This window comes from Pleurodeles waltl, chromosome 8 (assembly GCF_031143425.1).
Source record: "Pleurodeles waltl isolate 20211129_DDA chromosome 8, aPleWal1.hap1.20221129, whole genome shotgun sequence".
Classification (NCBI taxonomy): domain Eukaryota; kingdom Metazoa; phylum Chordata; class Amphibia; order Caudata; family Salamandridae; genus Pleurodeles; species Pleurodeles waltl.
The window spans coordinates 459,628,987-459,643,349 of NC_090447.1; positions in this window are offsets into that span (position 1 = coordinate 459,628,987).

Here is a 14,363-nt window from a genome sequence, read left to right on the forward strand (position 1 = left end):
CTCCTGGCTGCCTGAGCTGAACATGGAGAGTGTCTGTCAGGCTGACCTTTGTTCAGCCTGACAGACAGTCTTCATGAGGGGCAAAAGGCAGGAGGCGTGGCCCCTCTGCCCTAAAGGACGGGCCGCCACTGCCTAAAAGCATTGTTAGGTCTGACCTTTGTGACAGCTTTTGCTGTCTTGTCAGACTATTGTGAAAAATATCTAAATATATAAAATGCATACCTATGGGGGCTTTTGGTCAGTAGTCATCAATCACATTTTTCATCCAAACACAGAAGCATAAAGCAATGGAAAGTGAGTCAGCCACTTCAGCCACTGGTTGACCTCATTGTGAGTGCTGAGTGTTTGCCACAACACTTGGAGAAGCTGCCATGATAACCTGCCACTGAGACATGCTTTTGATATCAATACCATGAGTCAGTGAGACAGGAGAATATAAGAGACATACTCAAAGTTTGATCAGGGTGAATTGCTGCTTTTTCTGGTCAGGTTAGGATGGTCTGACTCACCCTTTACAATGCGGAATGTGGCCACAGGTATATATTTCAGCTTTCTTGCAGATGTTGATTGCTTATTTTATGCATTACAGTAAAGGGGTTCTCATCTGTCCCAATGGCAAATATTTATCTAACTTCTGTGAATATAACTGTACTACATGTGTCCAAGTCTCTCAATGACTCTATTTAAAACAATTTTCTCCTTTCAATTGATGTAGCATAAATAACAGCTAGTGGGCACTGTATTATTACAATATTATCAGAGGCATTACACACCTAATATACTCGCAATTTGACCCTTACGATTATATTGGCACAACAACACATAAACAATTGCTTTTGTGAGCGTGTACACACACACACATTTTATTTACCAATGGGCCAGCCAAGTCTATCTCCTACTTACCTCTTCTTTGATGCAATCACTCATCTGGTGCCCACTCCAGGATTTGAACACTGGTTTTCTGACTGGAAGTCAAGAACTTACCAACTGGACTACTCTGGCTTCCATGTTGGTAGACTATCAAATCTTCCATATTTCATGGTTATCCTTTTATGTGTGCAATGGAAGCTATGGGCAATGACACCACAGCCTGTTTGTTGCTGATAGCGTCTACTGCAATAGAGTTGACTACCAAAGAGCTGTAGCTAAGTGACAAAGGGGGTGATTCTGATTCTGGCGGGCGGCGGAGGCCGCCCGCCAGAATTCCACCCCCATTATACCGCTCCGCGGTCAGAAGACCGCGGAGGGTATTATGAGTTTTTCCCTGGGCTGGCGGGCGGTCTCCAAAAGACCGCCCGCCAGCCCAGGGAAAAACTCCCTTCCCACGAGGATGCCGGCTCGTAATCGAGCCGGCGGAGTGAGAAGGTGCGACGGGTGCAGTGGCACCCGTCGCGTATTTCAGTGTCTGCAAGGCAGACACTGAAATACTTTGCGGGGCCCTCTTACGGGGGCCCCTGCCGTGCCCATGCCATTGGCATGGGCACGGCAGGGGCCCCCAGTGGCCCCGCGACCCCCCCCTACCGCCATCCTGTTCATGGCGGCTTTCCCGCCATGAACAGGATGGCGGTAGGGGGGGTCAGAATCCTCATGGCTGCGGAGCGCGCTCCGCAGCCATGGAGGATTCAAACGAGCAGCGGAAAGTCAGCGGGAGACCGCTGACTTTCCACTTCTGACCGCGGCTGAACCGCCGCGGTCAGAATGCTCGTTGGAGCACCGCCAGCCTGTTGGCGGTGCTCCCGTGGTCGGTGGCCCTGGCGGCCGGTGACCCCCAAAGTCTTATGCCTCCTGATAGTCAGGACGCTGGACAAGGGTTCACATTCTGCCAATGCTTTCAAAGTATCTTAGGGAGGCAAAATATCAAGCATTGTTTTCTTTTCATTTTCAAATATTATTTTGACATGGAAAACCAGAGGAGCAATTTGAACCTCTCTTTTTGCATGTGTGCCCCCAAGTTACAAATCTTCTCCCTCCTGACCATCCCCACCTCCTTATTCTCAAGTAGGTGAAATAGGGACAAAGCCTTATCTTCATTTGTCAATGTATTCATTTTTTTCCTTTAGGTTGGGGGCATGTTTATGAGAACTGATGCAATGCTACGTTGCAGCAACCTTGCGTCACAAAACTTGTGCTGTGACGCGCCATTTTCTTGCGACATGGATGTGCCATATTTATGGGATGGCACACCATGTTGAAAGCTCCGAAGCTGCGTCAAAACTTCTGACGAATCTATAAAAAAAAAAGCAATGTGTTGTAAGACAACTGCCACAGATATGACGCAAAGCTGATCTGCATGTCGTAAAGCACTTGTAAGTGCTGCAAATCAGCATTGCGTCACTTAGGAGTGCATTGCATGGCAGGAAGCGTAAAAAACAATGATGCAATTCAAAACATAGAACAGCAGACAAACAATAACTTAAAAAAATGGAGAAAGCACCATTCACCAGCCAGGAGGACAGCAACCCCAGCCAAAATGACCAGACAGCAGGCCAGGGGAGGAGGAAAAGCAAGATCAATTTCAGTGAGGAGGAGGGTTCAATATTAATATCTGAGGTGACAAAGAATGAAAACCTTCTTTGTCACCTTCAAATTGCCCTTAGGGAAGAAGGAAGCCATTTTGCAATCTATACTGGATAAAGACAACAGTGTACATCAAACAAAGAGGATAGTACTGAAGATGAAGAAAAGGTTCCATGACTACAAGCGCAGGACCAAAAAGAGACTGTCCGAGAACCTTAGAGCGGCCATAAGGACCAGAGGAAGACCTCATGTCCAGGAGGAGTTGGACCCATTGGAGGAGCAGGTGGCATCACTTATCCCAACGGAGTTAGTGGTAGGAGTTGTCGGACAGGAAAGTGCTGCAGTCGAGGACCAGGAAAAACTACAGGGTAATTGAAAACAAGGGACCATATGGTTAAAATTGCCGTGCAACATAGCAAGACACTTTGCTGCACTGTGCTGTGTGCATGTGAAAGGGCAGTAATGTCGTACACATTAACTCATGCATCACATAACCGTGAATTAATAGCCCACTCAAACATGTTTATTGTAGGAAGCTGGCTCTTTTTTTTATAGTGGACCAAAACAAGGTACACTGTGTAAATAAATCTCAATAGACAGGACACACTCAAAATATTTGTTACAAAATCTTTATCTCAAAGGGAGAATGATATCACAGAATTATCACACCAATTCTTCTTCTGTCAATCCATATAAGAAGAGGAAGGTAAACGGTTTCCTATGATAATATCTTTATTAATATTCCATCAGTAATCAGAACTTCAGCCTAGCAAATGCATTTCATCCTGTGAAGGACTTAATCAGGGCTGCTATTTAGGGGTGTTACAAGGTGTGACAGGTAGTACCAATGGGCTACCTACCTCTAGGGTGACTACACCCTCTACATGACCACTTCCTGTGGGAAGTGGGCATAACCCTGACCCAGGGGACCTAATTCCACAAACGTCTGTGGATTGGCAGGGATTTTTGGGCTGCTTTACTGGCACAGACAAACGCTGGTGGGGACAGGGGAGTCACATCTTCTGCCTCCAATGTGTGTGTGCCTGTGTGCCTAACATGCCTCCCATACAAACACTACCAACTGCAGAGGAGGCACAACACCCATCAGAAGAGGAAGATGGTGAGTTCCCCATTTCCTGTCGGCGAACTACTCAATAACATTTTTCTGTGCCTCTTGCCAAGTTTCCGAGTGGTCCTGTGTTTAACATCATGCCATCTCCTTTGTCACTGAATACTGTACTCTTTGTGCATATGTTGATCATATCCAGTTGTGAACTTTCTTACAACCCTACCTTCCCTAATGACCATTTGTACATCCTCACTGAAATGCTCCCCACCTCAACATGTAGCATTACATGCCTTCCAAATGGACTATGGTGGTCATTCCAACATTGGCGGTAAAAGGTGCATATCGCTGTCAGAAGACCGCCAACATACCGCCGCGGTAAACCGCCAAGGTCATTCTGACCCACAACACGGAAACCGCCAAAATACAGACACCCACAAAAGTCCGCCACACCAAAGGCCAGCGAGAAACTGGCGATAACCAAACCGACACCGTCACGCCAACAGAAATACGCCCACACTATCATGACCCACGATTCCACGCGGCGGTCTTTCAAACGCGGTTTTCCATTGGCGGTACACACCGCCGCGCTCAAAATACACACACACTTACAAAACACAGCCACATTGGACAATTCCAAATACACACACCTGATACACATACGCACACCACTCCCACACACCCAATTAAATATAAAACACACACCCACATCACCCACAAACCCCCACTCCTAAAAAATCGGGACCACGCACAGAGAAATAGAGAACCAAGCACCCAGACGCGCATATTACCATCACCCAGCACTATTACCACGCACTTCACACAACACACCAATACACATCACCACACTTAGCACCACACAATCCACCCCACACATCACCTACACCACCCCATGGCACCGCAAAGACACCCCAGGTTTTCTGAGGAGGAACTCAGGGTCATGGTGGAGGAAATCATCCGGGTAGAGCCACAGCTATTCGGAACACAGGTGCAGCAGACCTCCATTGCAAGGAAGATGGAGCTATGGAGCAGAAAAGTAGACAGGGTCAACGCTGTGGGACAGCACCCAAGAAATCGGGATGACATCAGGAAGCGGTGGAGCGACCTACGGGGGAAGGTGCGTTCCGTGGTATCCAGACACCGCCTTGCAGTGCAGAGGACTGGCGGCGGACCCCCACCTCCTCCCCCAGAATTTACAACATGGGAGGAGCAGGTCTTGGCGATCCTGCATCCTGAGGGCCTCGGCGGAGTATCTGGAGGAATGGACTCTGGTAAGTCTCATCTTCACTACTTCATCCCCCCCACCCCACCAGCATGCCAACTCATACCCCCACCCTCACCCTCACCCCCATCACTCCTACTCCTTGCAAATGTCTCACCATCACAACCCACCCATCCCAACACCAAGCCCAGCATGCGACCACAAAGCATGGACACCCATCACCAAAGCATGCCCACTGCACATACCCATCCCCCCCCAAACCACCGTCACAAAAGCCCCCACACAGGAATGCAAGCACTGGGGTACACGGGCACCCACCCATTGCACACCATGGCACACACAGATGCAATAATCATGGTTTTATACCCCTGCAGGACCCCAACGCAACGTCACCGTGCAGGAGGCTCCACAAATGTCCACTCACCCCCAGAAGAGGCCCACAGTGATGACATCAGCTCTGTCGACCTGGATCTAGATGACCAGCCCGGCCCATCGGGGACCTCGGGACAGTCGGTTCCCCTCAGACAGCCACAGGCCACAGCAGACCTTCCCCCCTCTGGGAACACCAGCACCCCACCCACCCAGCGGGCCCATACCTCTGTCCCCAGGACACGTCAATCAGCGGTGTGTCCACCACTACAGGGCACCCAGGTTAACCCACCACCCCAACAACAACAGGGACCTGGGGGCAGTGGCAGTGGGCACACGGTCCAGGGGACAGAGGCCCAGGGAAACACGGGAACTGGGAGGGCTGCTGTGCGACAGGGGGGGGACAGGCCCAGGGAACCCACTCTCCATGAGGTCCTCTCCAACATCATGGGAGCGTACCATCATTCCCAGGAGACGATGGCGACGGTACTGGCCAGGTTTCAGGAGACCCAGCGCCTGCAGGAGGACCAGTATTTGGGGTTCAGGGAGGAACTACGAACCATCAGTTCCGCCCTGGGCACCATCGTAGGGGTTCTGAATCTGGTAGTCACCACATTGCGGGACAGTGTGGCACCACAAAGGGCCCCTGACACTAGCATGGACCAAGAACTGCCTACCACCTCCGCCGGCGCTAGTGGACAGGAGGCCCCGCCACAGGACCAACAGGCCACCAGCACCCCACCCCCTGCAGAAGGAGAACCACCCCGCAAGCGGTCCCTGAGATCCAGGAAGAAGACAGAGTAAGATGCCAAGACCCCCGCCAGGAAAGGATACCACCCTGATTGTCATCCCACTGTCCCACATTGTCACCCTGTCCATCCTTAAACTTCCCCAGCTCCACTTTCCACAGGCATTTGGACAATGCACCTGTGATACTAATAGTCTGGACTCTGCCATGGACATTCTTCCACCATCACCCCTCACCAATTTGCAACCACCCACCAATATAGAGCACTTTAATAAACACAGTTATTGAACAAAACAATCAGGAGTCTGGCTGTGATTTTGAACAAATGTATTAGAGATTACCGTGCCAAAATGCTTATTTACATTGTGATGCCAACATACCAATGTCACACAGCTGTAGTCCATGGGGAAACAAAGCAGATGTCACACAGTGGGGCCCACATCTCTGAAATCGGAAGGGAAAGTCACAACTCAGTTACCATACACTGGGTGAAAACGACAGACAGTAGAGAGGTAGTAGTGTTTAAGTACATGTAGTATGCCGGTGTGTATTCTTACCTGTGTGTCATTGGAAATATTGCTGTATTACTGTGTTCCTGTTGTCTATATCGTCTTCTTCGGCTTCCTCGTCTTCACTCTCCACAGGCTCCACAGCTGCTACAACACCACCATCTGGACCATCCTCCTGCAGAAAAGGCACCTGTCGTCGCAAAGCCAGGTTGTGAAGCATACAGCAGGCCACGATGATCTGGCACACCTTCTTTGGTGAGTAGAATAGGGATCCACCTGTCATATGGAGGCAGCGGAACATGGCCTTCAGGAGGCCGAAGGTCCGCTCGATCTCCCTCCTAGTTCGCCCATGGGCCTCATTGTAGCGTTCCTCTGCCCTTGTCCTGGGATTCCTCACTGGGGTCAGTAGCCATGACAGGTTGGGGTAACCAGAGTCACCAATTAGCCACACACGGTGCCTCTGGAGTTGCCCCATCACGTAAGGGATGCTGCTATTCCGCATGATGTACGCGTCATGCACTGAGCCAGGGAACTTGGCATTAACATGGGAGATGTACTGGTCTGCCAAACATACCATCTGGACATTCATGGAATGATAACTCTTCCGGTTTCTGTACACCTATTCACTCCTGTGGGGGGGGACCAAAGCCACATGGGTTCCATCAATGGCACCTATGATGTTGGGGATATGTCCAAGGGCATAGAAATCACCCTTCACTGTAGGCAAATACCCCACCTCAGGGAAAACGATGTAGCTCCGCATGTGTTTCAGCAGGGCAGACAACACTCTGGACAACACTTTGGAAAACATAGGCTGGGACATCCCTGATGATATGGCCACTGTTGTTTGAAATGACCCACTTGCTAGGAAATGGAGCACTGATAGCACCTGCACTTGAGGGGGGATTCCTGTGGGTTGGCGGATAGCTGACATCAGGTCTGGCTCCAGCTGGGCACACAGTTCCTGAATAGTGGCACGGTCAAGCCTGTATGTCAGTATGACATGTCTCTCCTCCATTGTCGACAGGTCCACCAGCGGTCTGTACACCGGAGGATGCCTCCATCTCCTCCCATGTCCCAGCGGACGGTGCCTATGAAGGACAACGGCGAGCACAGAGTCAATCAACCCACAGGTACGTAACCACAGCTTGCACAGAACACGATTCTTAATCCATAGAATGGCTTGTATGAGTGTTGATGCAAGGCCTAGGTATGTGTGACGCAGTAAAAAGTAAGCCATGTGGGCCCATGAAATGGCGGCTGCCTGACCTGTAAAGTGCGACAATGGGATGTGAGGTAACTGCGCTGGCGTTGCACACCGTGGCGGTAGGCGGTCGAAGACCGCGGCGCAATGCAGCATTGGTTAACATTGAACCCTATGGGTCTCAGGAGCCAATGACGATGTGCGCCGGCGGTCGCGGTACGCACCGCCGCGGACGTGACCGCCATTTTCTATCTGCTTAGTCACTCGATACCTGATCTTCGACAGGAGAGGACCTACACTGCAAGTGCTGCTGTGACCTCGGTCTGGAAGAGACAATGGCTCATGCGACTGGGGAAAGGGCCCCTGCCTTCACTGTGGAGGAGTTGGATAAACTTGTGGATGGGGTCCTCCCCCAGTACGCGCTACTCTACGGTCCTCCAGACCAACAGGTAAGTACACAGGGAGCATGCTGTATGGGCAATGCCTGTGTGGAGTGGATGAAAGATAGGGGGGGGGTGAGAATGAGGCGTGCATCAAACGACGGTGAGAGCATGTGCCACATGGCAAGGGTAGGGATAGGGGGCCACTCACATTGAGGGTGCAGAAGGTAATGACTATTCTTCTCCCCCTGTACATTTCATATAGGTCAGCGCCCACCAGAAGATCGATATTTGGCGTACCATCGCCAAGGACGTCCGGACCCTGGGGGTCCACCACAGATGGGGCACCCACTGCCGGAAGAGATGGGAGGACATCCGCCGCTGGAGCAGGAAGACGGCAGAGGCTCAGCTGGGGATGGCCTCCCAACGTGGGAGGGGTGCCAGTCGGACTTTGACCCCCCTGATGTCCCGGATCCTGGTGGTGGCCTACCCCGATTTGGATGGGCGCGTGAGGGCATCACAGCAGACACAAGGGGGTGAGTACACTCTCATTCTGCTGACTTTGCGCGCAGTGGAGGTGTCTGGGTGGGGGAGGAGGGCTGTGGGTATCCCTAGGCCAGGGCGATTTCTGTAGGCTAGGCCCCTCCGTAAGGCATGGCCCTGTTCCCCCGCCCCCCACCTCTGTAGGGTGCCAAGTACAGCTATTCATGGCCCTGTGTCATCTATGTGTGCAGATGTCGTCCATAGGCTTATAGGCCATGTCCCAGGGATTGAGTAGTCGACCCCAAGTGCGCGGCGTAGTGCAGGAGGCTTCTGTGTCTGTCCTGTCCGCCAACGGTGTCGCCAATGCATGCACTCAACATGTCTATATTCTGTTCCCCCCCCCCCCTTTTTTGTGGTCTTCCTGTTCATGTGTGCATTAGCATCGTCAGGCGGAAGAGAAGTGGCATCGGAGCACGAGGGAGCTGCATCCCACATGGCCATAGAGGGCCACGCAACGGACTCCGAATTCACCAGTGGGACGGAGGGCGAGGGGAGCTCCACAGCGGGGACTCGGGCAGACATCAGTGACACCGACTCGTCCTCTGAAGGGAGCTCCCTTGTGGTGGCGGCAACATCTGTGCCCCCGCAACAACAGGTACAGCCGCCACCCACTGCACCAGCACTGCCCTCCCAGCAGCCCCTCAGCGTTTGGCCCGTGCCCGCTCACCCAGGAAGGTGGGCATCTCCTTCGCCCCAGGCACCTCAGGCCCTGCCCCAGTCACTCCTGCTGCCCTCAGTGAGGAGGTCATTGACCTCCTGAGGACGCTCACTGTTGGGCAGTCTACCATTTTGAATGCCATCCAGGGTGTAGAAAGGGAGGTGCACCAGAGTAATGCATACCTGGAGGGCATTCATTCTTGTCAGGCGGCCCTTCAGCGATCGTTCCAGACTCTGGCCTCGGCACTGATGGCAGCCATTGTCCCTGTCTCTAGCCTCCCCCCTCCAACTTCCTCCACCCATACCCTATCACCTGTACCTCTGCCTATCCCAGACACACCATCAGACCAGCCTGCACACACCTCAACACCCAAGGGAAGCTCAGCCAGACATAAGCACCACACATCCCACAGGCAGTCACACAACCAACATCTACATACAGACATACCAACACCCACTGCCTCCACTGTGTCCCCCTCCTCCACGTCTCCCTCCTCCCTCCCTGTCACCTCTCCGTTCACACCTGCATGCACAACATCTTCACCCACTATGTCCCTCAGCAGCACACACACCAGAACACCCCGCACACGTGCAGCCACCACCCCCACTGCCATTTACACGTCCCCTGTGTCCTCTCCCAGTGTGTCTGTGCCCCCCCCTTCCAAGATACACAAACGCAGGCAGCCACCCACCCAACAGCCATCCACCTCACGACAGCCTCCAGCCCAAGCACCTTCCCCCAAAGCCACCAGATTTACAACTCCTACAACCACAACCTCTTCCTCCACTCCCATACCCACTACACCTAACCGTCCCACTGCTCCAAAAAAGTTTTTCCTGTCAAAACTCAACCTCTTTCCACCAACTCCCCCGTCCATGTCATAGGACTACAGTCAGCACCTCAGCCACGACAAAATCGGCCCCTGTCATCACAGTCTGCCATGGACAGTGGAGTGCCCCATTCACCAGGGCAGCCAGTTTGGTGCGAAGCCTAGGCACGGGCAGCCCACCCCCGGAGAAACATCCCAAGATAGGCAGTGGCCGGCGGGAGAGGGTGAAAACACCAGGGACTAAAACCCCTACCAGGGCTCCGGCAGGGAGTGTGGAGACAGCTGGCACACCGCCCAGGGTGGGGAAGGGCCACAGGCGATCAGGGAAGGCTGGGAAGGGCAGCACGCCCGACAACACCGCCATCAGCCCAGCTGGCCAGGAGGGCCCCGCCAGCTCCATCCCAGGTGGGCAGGAGGCCACCAACAGCCCCGGCACAGCTGCCCAGGAGGGCCCCGCCAGCCACAGGACAGATGGGCAGGAGGGCCCCGCCAGCCACAGGACAGGTGGCAAATGAGCACCCCGCCATGGCCGGGACCGCTGAACTGGACACCGCCGTCTCAAGCACCGCTGAACTGGGCACCGCCGTCTCAAGCACAGCTGAACTGGGCCCTTCATCTCAAGCACCGCTGAACTGGGCACCGCTGTCTCAAGCACCGCTGCACTGGGCCCTTCATCTCAAGCACCGCTGAACTGGGCACCGCCGTCTCAAGCACCGCTGCACTGGGCCCTTCATCTCAAGCACCGCTGAACTGGGCACCACCATCTCAAGCACCGCTGCACTGGGCCCTTCATCTCAAGCACCGCTGAACTGGGCACCGCCGTATCAAGCACCGCTGCACTGGGCCCTTCATCTCAAGCACCGCTGAACTGGGCACCGCCGTCTCAAGCACCGCTGAACTGGGCACCGCCGTCTCAAGCACAGCTGAACTGGGCCCTTCATCTCAAGCACCGCTGAACTGGGCACCGCCGTCTCAAGCACCGCTGCACTGGGCCCTTCATCTCAAGCACCGCTGAACTGGACACCGCCGTCTCAAGCACCGCTGCACTGGGCCCTTCATCTCAAGCACCGCTGAACTGGGCACCGCCGTCTGAAGCACCGCTGAACTGGGCACCGCCGTCTCAAGCACAGCTGAACTGGGCCCTTCATCTCAAGCACCGCTGAACTGGGCAACACCGTCTCAAGCACCGCTGCACTGGGCCCTTCATCTCAAGCACCGCTGAACTGGGCACCGCCGTCTCAAGCACCGCTGCACTGGGCCCGTCATCTCAAGCACCGCTGCACTGGGCCCTGCATCTCAAGCACCGCTGAACTGGCCACTCCATCGCAGGCACCGCTGGCCCATGAGCGGCAGGGGCTGGGCCGCATCTGTGTCGGGGAGGGCTGCACAAGGCACTCTGGGCACCAGGCCCCCTCCAGAACCAGTGGAGACTGTTATCCACTTGTGAGACTGTGGCTTTGCACTCCCCAGGATTGAGCAGTGGGCAGCCCACCCACTGTATAGACTTGTGAGACTGTGGCTTTGCACTCCCCAGGATTGAACAGTGGGCAGCCCACCCACTGTCTGGACTTGTGAGACTGTGGCTTTGCACTCCCCAGGAATGAACAGTGGGCATGGAGGCCCCTCGTGGATCTGGCATCGTGCACTCATCTGGCTGAGGTGCCCCCCCTTCCCTTCCCCCTGAGGTGCCTGTAGTTTTGCTATCTGATGCCCCTGCAGTGTTCTCTCCGTTAGAGTCAGGTATCCTGTGTGGGCTTTGCCCATGTGATTTGGGCCCAGTGGTCCACGGACAATGCCTGCTACAATGCTCGGACTTCTACATTTCTGTATATAAGAGTTTTTGATGTGTATATATATTTTTTGGCAGTATTGCAATATATTTCTATGTTTAAAATCATTTCCTTTTGTCTTTGCATTCTTCCGGGGGGGTTTTGGGGGTGTAACTGTGATGTATTGCTATGCATTGATGTGTGTGTTGTAGTGGGTGAGGGTGGGGGTGGGTGTGTCGCGTATGTGTGTCCCCGTAATTTGTTTCCCTCCCCCCTCCTCTGTGTCGTAGGTTCAGTACTCACCGTTGTCTTCTGCGCCAGCGTTCGTGCTCCTGGTAGAGGAGCAGGAAGACTATCGCTGGGAGTATGTGGAGTTCGGGTTCCATGCTGTCCTGATTCCTCGTGGGGTGTATGGAGGTGAGCGTTTTCCCTTCGAAATGGCTGTTTCCGCCGTGTTTTTATCGGCGGGGCTACCGCCCCGGAAAAGGTGGCGGATTGGTAGGTTGTGATACTGTGGGCGGTACATTGACTTCCGCCTGTCTGTTGGCGGTGACCGCCGCGCTGTTTGCTTGTACCGCCGTGGCGGTCGGTGTGTTAAAGTGGCGGTCTCTGTTGGCGGTTACCGCCTCGGTCGGAATTCCATTTTTTTTACCACCAGCCTGTTGGCGGCTTTGCCGCAGCTTTAACACCGACCGCCAGGGTTGGAATGACCGCCTCTGTCTGGTCATCTAAGCTTTCAATAAATGTTGGTGTTTTCCACAATTAAACATTTATACTCCAAATAAACAATGTGTGGGACCTACAATCTTGTATAATAATAACCCTTAAACACCAATTTGTCCAACACCCCAAAGAGTATTGTATGTGTTGTTGCCTAAAGGATTACATATACTATGTTGGAAGTGCACAAATATAACTCACTTCTTTTCATCTCAAGAAGAGTCGCATTCACATGCTGCCTTTGGATATGCACCTACAACAAGTACATCCACTGCAATGGCAAAATGAGGAATGTATTGTCTCCCAATGGAATGTCAGAGTGTGACAACAAGCTGCAGTTACTTGAATGACACACAGTGAGAAACTATAAACACACAAATGGGATGTGTGAAGCATGTGAGGCCATAACAATGTTCCACTCATCCACATATATCTAGCTCAGCGAACATGACAACATGATCACCCTAATATGATACCTGATAACCTGTATGTAGATTTGCATGGTTGTACTAATAATAGCCAGATACTCATGGCCATACTCCTCAAGAATTAGCATCATACCTGTGCCACACAAGTATGCAAAAGGCCAATCTAATAAATTGGATGTCAGTAGGCAAGAAATGCAAGAGCTTCTTGTCGGGCCCTGTGTCAACTAATAAATGGTGAATACTGCTACACTGGGATAAGTTGGGTAAATGTGTCCCTCTGCCCATGAGAGGCCTCAAATATGTTGAGTGTCAGTGCAACCACAAATGCATCTATTGTACATACATATTTTTGCATTAGAGCCAGACCACGGAACCAGAAACAATGCAACACCTCTCAGGGGAAGAGCACATGGAAGGCTTAAGGACATGAATCTTTGAAAGTAGTTAACCAAAGTGAGCTGCATGAAGTGCCACACTTATCAGGTAGTCAATGCCAATGATGATGGAGGTTCTTTAGACAGGCGTTGATACATTCATAATTTGTAACCAGCCAGCAACAATGACCCACTTGACAATGGTGCAAAGGTGTGTGCAGTAGTGGCAGGCGCCAGAGTGTGCCCCACCACAGCCAGGAATCTGTTGTGAGAAAACTATGTCAACTATACCTGCTCTATCACTTTCACACAGAGTGCTGCAATAGGAGAATACCTGTGTTGTGCTGTTTGTACAATCACCGAATGGGGCCCACTTACAGTGCCTAAAGAATGGAAAAAGGTCCATACTTGACTGAAATGTGAGGTAGACTAACACTTGTCCATAGGCATCCGACAAAGCAACATATACCTTCAAAGACTGCAGGTCAATAGCTACATCTTGTACTCAACTCAACTTACTCAACGGCACCAACTCTAAATTATGAAATGATGATGAACTAGTGAAAGTAGAAGAAAATAATACCATAAAATCTATCTAAACAACCTACAGCTACCTAGACTACACTAACTAACCTTAACACTACCTTACACTATCTTAACTTATCTTAAACTACCTACACCTAGCTAGCCTACACTAATTAACCTTAACACTTACATAAACTATCTTACCTTATCTTAAACTACTATCTTAAGCGGTATACACAAATAACGAGTTAAACATCAACCCCCACCCCCTTCATACATATAGGTTGGTACAATACAAAAAGCAACTACACCGAAACATATACTAACCACACATATACACCTAAACAAATATATATTTTTTGGTATTTTTGTTTCTTATTTTTTTCTAAAACACTAAACATCAACCCTCACCCACTTAAAAATCTGAGTATAAAAACAGACTTAAAACCAACTACCTACTAAAATATCTAAAAACTGAAACCTAACTACACTATACTAATAC